Below are 12,501 nucleotides of genomic sequence, written 5' to 3'. Positions count from 1 at the left end.
GGTTTGTGAAGACATCCACAAACCAGAAGAGTGATACACAGAGACAGAAACTCTGACACTTCGGACCCCTACTGTACCTTACTTATATTTCTCTTCATCTGACTGTTCATCTATACTTTTTATCATTCAACAAACTGGTAAATGAAAGTAAATGATTCCAAGTTGTGTGAGCTTTCTAGCAAACAATTGAATCTGAATCGAAAGTGAGGTCATAAGGGTCTTTGATTTGTCTCAAAGTCAGAAAGCAGTTATGGAAAATCTGGGATCTACTACTTGCAATTGGCATCTGAATTAGGTGGGGTCAGTCTCCTGGGACTGAGCCCTTAACTTGTCTGCATTTCTGGGCAGAATCAGAATTGAATTGAATTGTAGGACACCCAGTTTGTGTCACAAAGCATGCATTGCTTGGTTTGGGAAAATCCATATATCTGGAGTCAGAAGTGTTACGAGTGTGTTAGTAGTGTGAGTGTAAAGAAGAAACTCAAGAAGAAAAAATAAGTTTAGTATGCACTTAGCTAGTGTTGTGCCACTCACAAAGAAAAAAAAAAAGCAAGGCAGCATGTAGGGTAGGAACAACAATTTAAGAACCTTGGAAAGGTCAAATAAAATTGAGATCATTTTTAAAGACACATATTAAATGAGACATATAAAATTAGGGATATTCATTTAAGGATAAAGGTTGAAGACATTAAAATGCTTTCCCAAAAGTCTAAAAAGATGTGCCATGTGTTCTTAAGGAGTCTAATGGTTATACTAAAGTTTTTATTTTAACTTAATCTAATGCATTGTGCAAGATGAATCTGAGACCTGTTAGCAATAAAAGGAGACTCTTGCCTTGCTTTCCCCTTACGCCATGAATTCTTTCTTTATAGAATGAATGGACAAGTATATGGGTGACCGAGTAAACAGCATTTGTGAAGAATTTCTGTTTCTTTAACTACCATACCAAGTGTTAATTCAAAGGTTAACACCTTTGATCCCAAGTCTGCTAAATCTGCCTTTCACATGTCCTAACAAGTTTATTGTTAAACATTTGAAAGGGAGGCATACTCATTATTTTTTTGTGACAATCTCTCCCCCAAAAGTGGGGTTGTAAGTACAGGCTTTGGTGAGGAAAGAAAGGAAGTTTTTAGGTGCTGTCTTCCTTGTTCTTTTTTCTTTTCTTTTCCTTTTCTTCTCCCCTTCCAAGTGGGACTCATCACCTCAGTGGTAGTGGAATAAATATTTCTCACAATATTTCACTCTCTTTGAAGATTAGATAACATGAAAAAAATATTGTTTATTACATCAATTTTTAAAAATGTTCTTTGACTTATTTTCAAAATGTATTTATAGATTTTTTAAAAAAATAGTCTGTGAAACCCATTTACCAAACGTTCTCAATCATTGAAAATTTCTAGTAATCTCTGGCAGTAGAGGAGAAATTAGTAAACAAAACAACTGTAGAAACTATGACAGTTCTGCTATATTTTGGAAAAAGAAATTCAGAAGTAAGCTGGAAGCAAGGAATCACAATGAATGTATGAGTGTTTCTTTTTTGAAGGTGGTGTCATGAGCTATACAGATTATCACAGAAGCTCATTAAAATTCAGCTGAAATTGTAAAAAAAACAAACAAACCCACAATTGGTAAAAACACAATCACCAGCATTTAATGAGTGGCCACTACTTGACAGTCACTATGCTGCATTTTTTTTTTTTGCATTCATCATTTTTTTTAGTCATAAAATGAGGAAATGGAGATTTAGAGGATTTAAGAAAGATCTGAGATCACGCTGTGGGTGATTTTTGATACCAGGGTTCTTCTATGTTCCACCATTGCACTGGTGAGAAAAAACCGAGACATGAAACCCAAAACTTAGCAGTTAGCATAATTGAATAATTTAACCCGGATATCAGCAAGTTTTATTCCATTTTAAAAGTTCAAATACTAAAAGCCAGAAATATCTACCAAAAATGCAGAAAACAATCTAGAGGTGAATTAGATTAGGGCAAAACAAACTGTGTTGTAAGTAGAAATGACCTAAGAATTTTCAATAGTTCAACTTTGACTTTTCATGATACATGGGGCAGAGAGAACGTATTTTATCAAGTATCTCATTTCTACATGCTTCATAAGTTTTCTTTTTGATTTTAGGGATATTATAAAGAATAGCTCATATTTTGTATTAATAAAGCAGTGACTTTTTTATTATTTATTAGAGACAGAGAGAGAGAGAGAGAGAGAGAGAGAGAGAGAAAGAGAGACAAGCAGAGGGAGAAGCAGGCTCCATGCAGGAAGCCTGATGTGGGACTCGATTCAGGGTCTCCAGGATCACGCCCTGGGCTGAAGGTGGCCCTAAACCGCTGAGCCACCAGGGCTGCCCAAGCAGTGATTTTTTTAATTAAAAATTTTGTTATATAAACACTTAACCATTTATTCCCATATATTAATGGTACTTGCACTCTTTTAGGGAGAACTCCAAAATGTATGAACATCTTTCAAGAGAGATGCATTTTTTTCCTGAGATTACTGTTTACCAACACATAAATAGAAATGAAATAGATCAGAATAGAAATATTGATGTACTTCGTGGAATGAGGATAGTAGTACTTTAGGAACGTGTATTTGATAGCTTTGTGTGTGCATGATTTTGTGTTTCTGGATTCCCAGTGAAGGTTATTTCTTTTCTGGGTCAGAATCAAATATGCTTGAAAAACATTACTCCAGAAGGAACAGCTAATTCAAATTATTTAACCTGGTTTTAAGAGAATCATAAATATCACAGAGGCTTTACCTAAAGATGAATTTATTCTCTTAAGATTCTGAGTGCTTTCTGAAAATATACATTACTGATTCAACAGAATTTGAGACTAATTGGTTAATATCATATGCTTTGACTGTTGAACCTTCTTTCAGCTTCCAGGACTCAAAATATTGAGATATTTTCAGTAACAATCGTACCTATATATGTAGCTTTTTTTCAGATTGAAGGTATAAAGTGATGAGTAATTGCTATATTTAATCAAAATCAAAGTAGTATGCTTAGTTTATGATCTTCTGAAATAATGATCTTACCTACTTTTATACATAACCAGTTGACTATTACTGAGCTTTTATACTTTTCATATTTTCTTGAATTCAATGACATAATATAAATTTATTTTAGGCCCCAAAGTGTGCATTTTTATGAGTACAAACTCCCAAAAGTGTCACTTCAAACATAATGATTAAATTACTACCACTATATTATATGGTAGCATAATATTATACTAGGCACATAGCTCTGAGCTAGCCGCTATATTCGTACTTCCAAAGATTATGAAAGCAATTCAATAAATAGAAGAATAAATGTCAATTTCTTTTATCACCATATCCTGGATCGATCTATTGACTATCTATCTATCTATCTATCTATCTATCTATCTATCTATCACCTATTTATCATTTTCATAGGTCTTATTCTCTAAAGCAGAAAAACAACATGATTTTTCAAAAAGAAGAGTAGATTTTTATTGAATGAAGTGCATAGACCATCTCTTTCTTATACCTTTCTATATCATTTGAATTTTCAATGTATTATGATTATTTCTATATCATTTGAACAATGTATTATGTTAAAAAATGGACTATCTTTATAAAAATATTTACAAAAAATATAAGTAGAAAATTTTAAAAGGGAGTGAGTTTATTAACATTAAGGTTACTTTCAACTCTAAAATTTATTAATCTGGTGAATAATAAGCTTTCTCTGTGCTGGTCCCTGGTAATATTTTTCTTCTAAATAACAGAAGTGTAAAATAATAAAAAAAAATTTAAAAATAAGAGAAGTGTGTATTCTCTATATATTTTTTATTATAATTTTACATTTTTATTTAACTGATCTGTGTTTCTTCCCAAGATGACTGTTGGTCAATTTTCAATAGTCTAGTCTGTATACTAAGTTTATCTTTTCACACTAAGCTCCACCCTCTACCCTAAATTAGAGACATAGTAAAATTTTAATAATCATAACTCAGTTTAATTGATATTCCATATTTGTAATAGTTCTTTTGGAAGTTAAATTGATATTCCAGATTTTCAGTTCTATTGGATCTCAGAATTCAAGTATAAAGTTTTGAAAATTGGAAAATCACTTACAACCAAATTGTCCTCAAATTTACTTATAACTAGAATATTATGATGCATCAATTGTTTCTGATAAGTCCAAATTCGAATATTTCTTTAAAAATGCAAAATTCATATTTATCTGTTACTAAAAGGGAAATGAAATACTCAGAGTAAAAAGAATGGCAGGATCCTCAAAGTCAAAAGTTTCATCTACCCCTGAGATAGGCCCTGCCATCTATGTTCAACTTAAATCTTCAGGGAGTGGCAAGCACACTTCCAACCATTTGCCTAGGTTGATTTGCAGAATTTGTTCAAGACCCTAGTGCATATAGAGCACTGGGATATAGGAAGCTGTGGTTCTGCATGTACAATACTGTTTTCCACGGTGGGTGCCTATAGCAGTGGCCTTGCTGAGACACATTCAGTGATTTCTGGGTAAGGAGACTGGTGACAGGCCAGAAAGCCAAGATGAACCTACCAATTGGCAATCACAGATGAGCCCTTGAAAGGCACCGTAAAACTGAAGGCACTGAAATGAATGTGTGACAAGAGGAAAAGCCAATAATATGTGGGCTATTGTTACCATTGACCTCCATTTGTACCCACACGCAGTGGTGGTCTGGAGACATTTCGATTATATTAATATTGGCATATTGTCCCTCAGGATATATTCTGTCTCAGTTTATCATTTTGTGACTACAATGATAAGTATCTTGCTCTTTCAACTTCAATCATTAACTTTATACTTATATTATTTTCTAGAAGACTTTTTCTTGTGAACTTTTCACTCAATTCTTGATCTTGCATTTCAGAGAATGGAAAAAAGATTTTTCACTAGGCACAGAGTCTGGCTATAAAGAGCTTATAAAGTCACCTCTGCCAATAAAGTATTATAACTATCTTATCTTTCCTAAAGCTTTAAAATGCTCACCCAAAACCATGATAAGAATAATGTAATTAAAATCACCAAAAAAGGGGATCCCTGGGTGGCTCAGAGGTTTAGCGCCTGTCTTTGGCCCAGGGCATGATCCTGGAGTCTCGGGTTCGAGTCCCGCATGGGGTTCCCGGCAGGGAGCCTGCTTCTCCCTCTGCCTCTCTCTCTCTCTCTGTTTATCACGAATAAATAAATAAATAAATAAATAAATAAATAAATAAATAAATCTTTAAAAAAATCACCAAAAAAGTAATATATTAAAAAGAAATAATTTATTCTCAACTCAGCCAATATTTTTTATAATACAGGCAACACAAATGAAGTAATAAATCATATTTGACATTTGCTTTCTAAGATTCAAAATGTTAACCTGTATAAGGCTATATCACATTTATTTGAAAAGAGAAACTAAATTATTATTTTTTTAATGCACTATTTCTGTATTTTTAAACAATCTTTGGCTCGCCTCTATCTTTATCAACACTAGAGGGCGATATTCTCTTGCTTTTATTACAAAACAAGACAGCACTTCCTCTCTTTGACGGGTTACCAAAAAACAGAAAGTGATAACTAGATTAGTACAGAGCTCAGAGACAACTTTGCTCTCAGAATAAACACCCTACTGTTGACTTCAGAGAAATATCAGTGATTCTTAATATTAAAACATCAATTATGTCACACTTCTATCTCAAATCCATTTAATCAATTCTTTCTAAGATTTGCAATAAACAAACAATATTATATTGCTTGTAAGATTCTGTTTCTAAATTCTTATTTTTTAATTTGAAATCTTCTTTTTCTTCTTTTTTTTCTTCTTCTTCTTATTTTTGCTATGCCCAAGAAAGGGATGAATGAAATATCACTTCTGCTTAATATCTTGCTAATTTTGGTGAACTTTTAAGATCTAAATCTTTTTTAAGGAAATAGAAGAATGATATCTGTAATTCAAAGATGTATAAAGCAAGCTTTTCCATTTAGTGTTTCCAAATTACCATATTCTCTAAAATATATTTTATTTATTAAGAAAATACAATAATATGCTTTTTGCAGGGAGGGTGAAATAGAGTTTCACATTTTTCTATTATGCAAACATATTTGCACATTAATTTCATTTGCCTCAAAACATGATTTCTAAAAATTTGAATCTACTTAAATGATGAACTCTTTCTAATATCTTAAGAGTAAAGAAATAACCTAAAATGATTAATAAATAAACTTCTATATAAAAGAGAAAACAGTACACCGTGATTTAGGTTGTATCCCAATTTACTCTAGGTTCTCAGTTCTGATATGAAATCGTAAAACTTAAGAGCACTATTCAAAAATTTTTAAGTTGTGGTTATAATTTCTGTTTAGAATGGAATTATGACATATTTGTAAAGAAGGATTTCTAGACAGTAACTTCTACTGCTCACAGTTACATCTTAGTATTGTAGCATTATGCACTTCCATTATAATTTATCATTTACCTGAGAACCTGTAAAAATACCTTCTTATATGTAGCTGCTTTGCAGATGATTTCAAAGATGATAGATCATTAGGAAGTTGTACATGCAATGAAATATCCTCAAATTAATCAACCTGAGTACTATGTACAAATGTATAATAAAATTTATTTCCATTCATATTTTGAGTTTTTTCTCCAAAGTTAATTTCCCTAAATTAGTCATTAAAAATTTGTTAAAGAAAAGCACTTTGGGATGCCTGGGTGGCTCAGCGGTTGAGCATCTGCCTTCAGCTCAGGGAGTGGTCCTGGAGTCCCAGGATCGAGTCCCACATCAGGTTCCCTGAATGGAGCCTGCTTCTCCCTCTGCCTATGTCTCTGCCTCTGTCTCTCTGTATATCTCATGGATAAATAAATAAAATCTTTAAAAAAATCTTCTTAAAAAAAAGAAAAAATAAAGCACTTTTAGGAACTAAGGAATCATGATATATATATATATGTATATATATATATCACAGAATATATTATAGATGGGTACTGAATAAGATGGTAATGTGTTGCAAACTGTTACTGGAATGCAAACATCAAGGTGATTGAAAATGCACTCCAAAAATAGTTCTTAATTAGATTTAGTCACATCGTTCTGCTTATGTTATGATTATATATATATTTATGTGTGTGTTCATATATATTTTATATTATTATTCTATTACATATATATCCCCCCAAATCATTATGGTCCATTTTGAAAAAGTGGCTATAACCAAATATTGCACAATCTTCATTGCCAATATTGAAATGTGGGCAGTTCTTCAAGAGACACTGCTACTGATGCCTTTGGGATACCGTTGTGAATGAAAACAGCCTAACCTAAAGAGAATCATCTCTGGACCTGCTTCTTCACCTCATTAGCTTCTGATTCAGAGTCTGCTAAGGACATGTCTATTGGTTCCCAGAGAGGCTAGGAAATAATTAGCTGTTATGTAAAGTTTAAAGAAACTCATAAGGTCATGAATTTCTCAAACACAGGAAGAATGTTCAAATTGTGAACGGTGAAGATAGAAGAATTTATAAAAATGTGAGTTAATCTAAATGGCCTTTAGAATATAAACTAGTTATAATAAAGATGGATAGATGATTAGTGAGGATAAAGAAGTCCTAAACGACATGATTCACAAACTTGGCCTAAAAGACATACTTAAAGCATGATATTCAATAGCTGTAGAATATGTATTAAACTTGGAAATATTTACAAAATTTTATCATACTGAGCTCCAAAGCAAGTCTCAACAAATTTCAAAGAACTAAAAATGATAGAGAGATGTACTATAACCTAGTACATGTTTAGAGAAATTTAGAACCTAAGAAGTATATACTTGAAAAGAGAAAAATATGAAAATTACTAAGATAATAAGGTAAGTATTCCTTTCAGGAAGCTAGAAAATAAAAAAATAATAACAAAAATGATAGAAGAAAAGACATAACAAACATCAGCAGAAAGTAATCAGATAAAAATGACAGTAAAGAGAAGAATGAAGCCAAAAGCTGGTTCTTTTAAAAAGGCTAATAAATTTGACAAACCTCTGCTGACATTAAGATAAAAAGAGATAAATCACACATAAGTGATAGGAATAAGAAAGAGAAGATACTACATTTGCTTAGCCATTAAAAATATATAAGAAAATTACTGATGAATTTATAAGAAAATATTTTAATTTTAAATGAATTTAAATAAATATTTTTAAAAGGTACTTTATAAAATCCATTTTAAAAAAGCCTCCTTCCACAATGGAATATTACTTATCCAATAAAAAAAATGAAATCTTGCCATTGGCAATGATGTGGGTAGAGCTAGACAGTATTATACCAAGTGAAATAAGTCAGAGAAAGACAAATACCATATGATTTCAGTCATATGTGGAATTTAAGAAACAAAACAAATGAACATGCAGTGGGAGGAAAGAGGCAAACCAAGAAACAGACTGTAAGCTACAGAGAACAATCTAATGGTTACCAGAGGGGAGGTGGTTGGGGATTGTTTAAATAGGTGATGGGAATTAAGGAGAGCACTTAGGATGAGCACTGGGTATAGTATGTAAGTGTTGAATCACTAAATTCTATACATGAGATTAACATTACACTGTAAATTAAGTAACTGGGGAAAAAGTCTGAAAAAAATAAATAAGAGAAGCCTCAAAATGAATAAAACAAAATGCATGAATGTGAATAAACAGTGAAAAAATTTCCACAAAGAAAAACTCCAGTCACTGATTCCTTTGCCAGAAGGTCCTACAAAACTTCAAGGAATAAATAATTCCAATCTCTTGTTAAGATAAATGAAAAAAAGAGTAATGCTTGTTAGTCTATAAAAGAAGAATGAAATAGCCTGGCAAAGTTGATAGTAGCTCCTATAGGTTGACTTGTGTCCCCCTAAAACTAGTATGTTGAAGGTTCAGCCTCTAAAGCTCAGAATGTAAACTTATTTGGAAATAAAGTTATTGTAGAAACAATTATTTAAGGTAAAGTAATACTGGAGTTATTGTGGGTATAATTAGTTTAAGATAAGGTAATACTGGTATTACGGATATAATTAGTTAAGGTAATGTAATCCTAGAGTCGAATCCTAAGCCAATACGATTGGTATCCTTACAAAAAGGGGAAATTCAATACAGGCATGGGCACAGGGAGAATGACATGTGAAGACTGCAGCGGTGCTGTCCAAAGCTGAAGAACTGCCAGAAGTCAGGAGAGAGGCCTGGAACACATTCTTCTCCAGTGCCTTCAGAAAGAACATGGTTTAGCGGATATCTTGATCTCAGACGTCTAGTCTCCACGACTGTGAGACAATAAATTTCTGTTGTTTAAGAACAGTTTGTGGAACACTCTTATGGCAAAGTAATATAATATAGTAGTTGTAAAGTGCAATGTTAATTAGGTACAGTGCTTCCAAAATTATGGCAGTGACAGTTAACTGTCCACCAGAAAGCTGCCTTTCTTTGAATGCCCCCCACCCCATTCAATTCTTTTATTTAAAAAGATTTTATTTATTTCAGAGACAGAGAATTGAGCATGAGCAGGGGGTGGGTGTGGGGCAGAGGGAGAACCAGACTTCCTGCTGAGCAGGACCCTGGAATGATGACCTGAGCCAAAGGCGCAGACTTTAACTAACTGAGCCACTCAGGCGCCTCTCCCAGCCCCCATCCAACTCTTAAAGCCTGATTATTGCTATCAATGTTGGGCTTTTCAGGACTGAACTCATCATTCTGGGACCCTCACAACTTCTCTAATTGTGCCATTTATTTCTGGCCATGTCAGTCACCATGAGACAGGACTCACAGGGTTTTCCTTATCCATTTAGAAATACTTCTATGATCCCATTCACCATATTCTTGACCTCTTGAAACCTTTCATTGTGCTAATCAGAATACATGCTCAATTATTAGCAAAATTATTTCCCTATAGTGAAACTCTTCTCTGAAAGTCTTTTTCATCTTCTAGCTCTAACTAAAACCTGGCTCTCCCCTGAGAAACCTTCAGTCCCTCTGGTGGTAGTTATATTTTTACATACAGTTCTACTATTGGGTCAGGAGGTTGGTTAGATGCCATGTTTGTTCGTTATTGTCACTTTTAGATTATTCTCTTTTCCTACTCTTTAAAAACCTCCAACTTTTCATCTTATTGGACCATACCACTCTAACTCTTTTTTTTTTAGATTTTATTTATTTATTCATGAGAGACAGAGAGCTAGAGAGGCAGAGACATAGGCAGAGGGAGAAGCAGGATCCCCATGGGGAGCCCAATGTGGGACTCGATTCCGGAACTCCCGGATCACACCCTGAGCCAAAGGCAGATGCTCAACCACTGAGCCACCCAGGTGTCCCTCATTTCATATATTCTCAAACTTTTTTTATTCTTTCTTATTTTATTTTATTTTTTTTCCTTTCTTATTTTATGATGCACATTTATCTAAACAACACTGGCTAAATTCCACAATTCACCAAATCTGTGCCTGCAACTCTGAAGATTAATAGAATATTACCAAACTGACTATTCTTCTCTTAAATTCATAATCAGTGGCTTCATGTGGGTCTCCAATGCTGCTGGCAATTATGCTATATTTTCTTAGTTGCTTAAATATCTCTTCTACATGACTACTATGTCCCCCTTTCCCCTCTTCAAACTTCCAACACTTCTTTCCTTTCCCTCACTCTCAACTGATGATCTTGTTTTCTATTTCACAGAGAACACAATAGCAAGCATAAACGAATTTCTTTTTTTTTTTATAAATTAATTTTTATTGGTGTTCAATTTACCAACATACAGAATAACACCCAGTGCTCATCCCGTCAAGTGTCCCCCTCCGTGCCCGTCACCCATTCACCCCCACCCCCCGCCCTCCTCCCCTTCCACCACCCCTAGTTCGTTTCCCAGAGTTAGGAGTCTTTATGTTCTGTGTCCCTTTCTGATATCTCCCACACATTTCTTCTCCCTTTCCTTATAAGTTCCTGGTACTACACTTACTTACTCATTTGAGTAGATGTTCTCTACTGGATGAGTTGTCCATTCTAGCTAATGACAACCATCAACTTGTGCACTGTTTTCCAGGCTTTATCACCAACCCCATAAAACATCACTTCAGTAATATTTTTACCTGTTTCATGTGACCACAATGTTTTTCTTGTCTATGGAATATTTATGCCAGTATATATAAACATTCTATTATTTCTCTCATGATTTACTCTATAAGTTATTTTTCCATTTCTTCCCTCTTGAAAGCTAATATGCATAAAATGACATGCTCTTTTGTTCTCCACCTAGGATCTACACAATAAATTCCATGTTGAGAGATCCAATTTTCAATTCTCACTGTCCATCTTAATTTACCTATTAGCAGAATTTTGCATCACTAATTATTCCCTCATTCACACAGAAACTATCTTTACCCAACTTCCAGGAAATCATGGATTTTTGTTTTTCTATGACTTCTTAGTTACATGTGCAGGGTTCTTCCCATCTCCCCATCCTCCAAACGTGGAGTTCCCCAGGGTTTAGTTCTTGGAATTAATTTTTTGTTTTGACTTACTTCTTTGGTGACCTCACACTGTCTTATGGTTTTAAAATCTATAAGCTGACTCCAAAATCTACATCTCCAGTTAAATCTTTCACTTGCTTCTATTTCTATATTCAACCACCTCTTTTGTATTTCCACTTGGTAATCTAATGGACATTTCAAATGTAAAGGAGACCAAATCTGATTACCTGTTATTTTCTTTAACCCCAAACTGATTCCTCTCATAGGTCCTCCAGCTCAATAAATGATAGCTCCATTATTTTTATCTGCTGAAGGACACGCAAACACACACACACACAACTCCCCTTGAGGTTAGTCATAGACTTCTCTCTTTGTTTCCTGCCAGATGCATTAGACATTCAATCTGTTGGCTTTACCTGTAAAATACATATAGAATCTGAACACATGTTAACATCTTCTCAGCTATTACTATAGTCCAAAATAGCATTATATATCCACCAGATTACTAAAATATCTTCCTAATTTATTTCTGCCTCTGCCATTTCCCCAAATCATTATTTTTAATGCATTGGCCAGAGGAATCACTTTATAATGCATATCAGGCTAGGTCTCTTCCAAGATCAACTCCTCACCCCCATAGTGGTTCCTTCATTTCAAGTAATTAAGAGCCAAATTTACAGAATGTTCTACACAACTCTACTTAATCTTCCATTTATCTTTCACTTAATTCTCTATAATCCCACTGGCCTTCTCAATGTTCTCTGAACATGCTGTGTTCTTCAGATAGCAATCTTGGTACTTCTGCACTTGCTGTTTCCTCTGCTTTAAATACTTGTCCCCCAAATATAAACATAGCATATACTATCATATCTTTAAGTCTTACTTAAATGTAATAGTTTCAGTGTATCTGCTTCTAATCTCTCAGTGCAGGATTGCAAGCTCTCTCCCTGCACCTCCTTGTTTTTATTTATTTTTATTTTATTTTATTTTTTTTAAAGATTT

Source organism: Nyctereutes procyonoides, unplaced genomic scaffold (genome assembly GCF_905146905.1).
Source record: "Nyctereutes procyonoides isolate TBG_1078 unplaced genomic scaffold, NYPRO_anot_genome, whole genome shotgun sequence".
NCBI classification, from domain to species: Eukaryota; Metazoa; Chordata; class Mammalia; order Carnivora; family Canidae; genus Nyctereutes; species Nyctereutes procyonoides.
Note: the sequence above shows the minus strand (reverse complement) of the source record.